This window comes from Plecotus auritus (genome assembly GCF_963455305.1).
Source record: "Plecotus auritus genome assembly, chromosome: 10".
Taxonomy (NCBI): domain Eukaryota; kingdom Metazoa; phylum Chordata; class Mammalia; order Chiroptera; family Vespertilionidae; genus Plecotus; species Plecotus auritus.
The window spans coordinates 28,363,772-28,368,113 of record NC_137785.1 but is presented as its reverse complement, the minus strand read 5'-3'; the positions used below and the strand labels follow the sequence as shown (position 1 = coordinate 28,368,113).

General features: G+C 43.1%; 1 pseudogene across 1 annotated transcript; it reads right to left on the bottom strand.

The window, feature by feature from the left end:
* Positions 1-932: 932 nt before the first annotated feature.
* LOC308235492 (bifunctional 3'-phosphoadenosine 5'-phosphosulfate synthase 1-like) lies at positions 933-4,342 on the bottom strand (annotated as a pseudogene). The gene is made up of 2 exons: positions 1,487-4,342; positions 933-1,373 (listed from the first exon to the last, which is right to left on the bottom strand). The product of its transcript is annotated as a bifunctional 3'-phosphoadenosine 5'-phosphosulfate synthase 1-like (transcript).

The following is a 4,342-nucleotide window of genomic DNA, read 5'->3' as shown; positions in this document are numbered from 1 at the left end:
CTCTCCCCCTTCCTTCCACTCTCTCTAAAAAAAATCAATGGAGCTCTAGCTGGTTTGGCTCAGTGGATAGAGCATCGGCCTGAGGACTGAAGGGTCCCAGGTTTGGTTCCAGTCAAGGACACATACCTCAGTTGCAGGCTCAATCTCTGGCCCAGTTGGCATGAGTGAGGGAGGCAACTAATCAATGTCTCTCTCACATGGATGTTTCTCTCTGTGTGTCTCTCCCCCTCCTTTCCACTCTCTCTAAAAATCAAAGGGAAAATATCCTTGGGTAAATATTAACAACAAAAATCAGTGGGGAAAAAAATATTCTCAGATGAGGATTAAAAAAAATAAGTGGAAAAGATACATTAAAACTAGCAGTGTGTTGCACTAGTTCAATACAGCACTCATAAGGTTACTCAGTGAAGTGTCAAAGGAGGGGCTGGTTAGCAACTTAAGCTTTCTCCACCAGCACAGTCCAGGCCTCGGGAGCCATGAAACCTTTAGGAGATTTCTGGCCATCTCGAGTAAGGTTGCACATTCACGTTCCTGAAATAAATTCAAAGTCTTCATAGTGTTCAGAGTCATGTTAGTCCATACACTTGTTTTTTGTTGTAAGCTGCAACTCAAAAGGGAATTATTTTGCCCTAGCCAGTTTGGTTCAGTGGATAGTGTCAGCCTGTGAACTGAAGGGTCCCAGGTTCGAATCTGGTCAAGGGCACATGTCCGGGTTGTGGAATCGATTCCCAGTAGGGGGCATGCAGGAGGCAACTGATCAAGGATTCTCTCTCATCACTGATGTTTCTATCTCTCTCTACCTCTTCCTTCCTCTCTGAAATCAATAAAAATATATTTATATTTAAAAAGGGAACTATTTCCAAAGTAATTAGGCCAGGGGACATTGTCAACACTTAGGCACTGTGAGTTGGCTAGTGGAGGTCCTTCCCTGTTTATGGATGAAGCATACCAGCGGGGTTCCCTCCAGCAATGTAGAAACTGGCTCCTGCCACCACCCACGCTCTGCAGTGCCACTGGACCTCAGTGGGTCCAGCAGGCATCATGGGAAATGGGAAGATGGCCACTACCATTATTTCGGGATTCAGGACACCTTCCCCAGAACTGCAGCATGCTGCTTAGTGGCCACATCAAAGAGACATCATCATCCTTCGTCCACCAACCAAGAGGATGCAGGAGAAGGACAGGGTGCTGGTAGCCCCTCTCTAGAAGCTGTTTATGGGTGTCCTGCATTAATAAAGCATGTCCAGTGTACCCTGGGTTACATTATTAAAATGCAAAGACAGCATGAATGTTCCTATCTTTACTCTTCTGCTTTAGCTCAGTAGGAATAAAACAATATTGATCAAGACCATCATTCCACAAAATATACAGATCTTATAACATAGAAACCCACACCTGAAACCTATATGCTCATGTTGACCAATGTCACCCCAATAAATTTAATGAATTACAAAAATAAGACCATCACTCTAATAAATTCAGTCCAAGACTTGAAGATCTCCTCCATTCAGCCAATCTCCTTGCCCCATAAACATCTTGATGTAGGGGTGGTTCTTGCATGTCGCTTATCACTGTCAGGCTGCTCCTTCCTGTGCTCCTCCTTCCTGTGCTCCTCCTTCCTGTGCTCCTCCTTCCTGTGCTCCTCCTTCCTGTGCTCAAAAAATTCTGCATTGTGGAGAATAGCCACACAGCAGCCCTCATATATCAGAGCAAACGCCGTACAGCCATACACCCTATTTATCTTCTGACAGAACAATAGGCACTGACAAGTTAATGATACCTCCATCAAGAAGACAATCAAAATGAAGACACTGCAAGTACTCCTGCTCTCTCATACAGTCATTCAGTGGGGTGGCCCAACCTTCTGCCAAAACCCGCACCCATTGCACATCCACATTGTTAACTTTCAATGCTGGTAATGTTTCTGCATCTGTTTTTGCCAAGTGAACTTTATTTTCTGGCACATACAGTTATTTTACTTCATAAGAGGCATCTACAGGTACAATATCCTGTTCCTGAGAAGGCCCACACCTTGCTGGACACAGTCATTTACATCACAGGAGTCTGTATTCAGCAGCAATTCAAGGGCCTCTGGTTTTTCATATTCAGAATCAATCCCAGTGAAACCTTTAATTTCTCCAGCCCATGCTTTTTTATAGAGTCCTATGACATCCCTCTGTTCACAACCATGCAGAGGAGCATCAACAAATACTTCATAGAAAGGTAAACTTGCACCCTAATGACTCTGCCTTGCATTGTTGCCATCCTGAGTGCAAGGCAATATGAAACTTGTGATGCATACTAAGCCAGCATCTTCCAACAGTTTAGCAACTCCTGCAATGCGCCGAACATACTCTTCTCTGTCTTCAGGACTGCAGCCAAGACTTTTATTGAGACCTTGACGATGGTTGTCACAAAGTGTAGCATGGAACACCATGGCAAACCAAATACTCCTCCAAAGCCATAATCACTGCGGTCTTCCCTGTTCCAGATAAGCTTGTGAGCCCAACTGTGCAACCTTGTAAGCCACCTCAGGTCCCCATCACCTGACCTCTCTTGTTCTTGCTGACATCATGAGCTTGCTAGGTGACATTAGTTGCTCTCTGCATCCCCCAGTTCTGCACATTGTTGCTCAGCTTGACTTTCTTGCACAGGCTCCCAGGTACCTCCATGGCTGCAGAGCATGTGTGGGTGCCGGGGTTCTCCATCTGTGTATTCTTTATCTTTGAAATTCAAAATGCCATCCAGGTATTGGACAATTTTTGTTAACTTTGCTTTCACCAAAACAGCACCTTTTGACCTGATGATCAACATTTTTCTTCAACTCAAAAATCTTTATTCTCTTCTCTAAATAATGCTTTTCTTCTATTTGTTTTATAATTTTCTTTTAGACATGCCATAATTCACATATTAGATGCCCATCCTCAGCTGTTTTTTGGAGGCTACAAGAACAAAATAGTTCAGAAATCCAGGTTTGTCTGAAGGCAACTGTATGTGGAGATTGTGAGGTGGGAAAGAACTTTGAGTACTGAAGAAATAAGAAAAAAAGACTCTTTTGGTGGGAGTGTAGAGGGGGTGAATGATGAGATCAGGTGGGGGGCCTTATAGGCCACAGTAAATTAGTTTTTAAATATGAAGAAAAGCCATTGGTTTTCATGAGGGCAGTGACAGGACATGACTTACATTTCAATGCCAAGGTCACTTTTCAAGCCCAATGGGTGAGTGCAGGGAAAGAATGAAAATGGACAGACCTGCTTGGAGGCTATTACAGGTGGCCGATAAAAGATAACTGTGGCCTAGACCAGTGGTCGGCAAACTCATTAGTCAACAGAGCCAAATATCAACAGTACAACGACTGAAATTTCTTTTGAGAGCCAAATTTTTTAAACTTAAACTTCTTCTAATGCCACTTCTTCAAAATAGACTTGCCCAGGTCATGGTATTTTGTGGAAGAGCCACACTCAAGGGGCCAAAGAGCCGCATGTGGCTCGCGAGCCGCAGTTTGCCGACCACAGGCCTAGACTAAGATGATAGTGCAGAGGTCAGAAGATGGGACATTCAAGTTAATTATGGATAACAGAATCAACAGGACTTGCTAGTCACTTGGATATAGGAATGAAGGAAAAAGAGGAATCAAGAGTGACTTAGCTTAAATAACTGATAGGTTTCTGAGATAGCAAAGACTGTGCTGAGGGAACTTTAGGGAGAGAAAGTTATAGCCTAGGGAACAAGCAAAACTTTTTTAACAGAAATCTAAAAATACAGGGGTGGGCAAAAAGTAGGTTTACAGCCCTTGCTGGTGTGGCTAAGTAGTAAGAGCGTCTGCACATGCACCAAAGGGTCGTAGGTTCGATACCCAGTCAAGGGCACATACCTGGGTTGCAGGTTTGATCCCTGGCCCCAATCAGGGAATGTGTGGGAGACAACCAATCAATGTATGTCTCTCCCACATTGATGTTTCTCTCTCTCTCTTTCTGTCTCTCTTTCTACCTTCCCCCCTGCCTCCTTTTCCTTTCAATCTCTAAAAATCAATGGAAAAATATCCTCAGGTGAAGATTAACAAATAAAAAAGAAAAACAAAAAAAGTAGGTTTATAGTTGTGAGTATGTGAACATTTATTCTTATTTATTATTGCATTATTTTTAATATTGTTATTATTGTTATTAACCTACTTTTGCCCACCCCTGTGTAGTGGCTTATGTAAAATAGAAGTGTATTTACTTTCACATAACAAGCAAGAGGTGAGTAGTCCACGTCTGGCAGGCAGATATGCCTTAACATCTGGCTTCTGTCTCTAGGTCCAAGGTAGCTGCTCTAATTGTCACCATTTCCAATCAGTGAG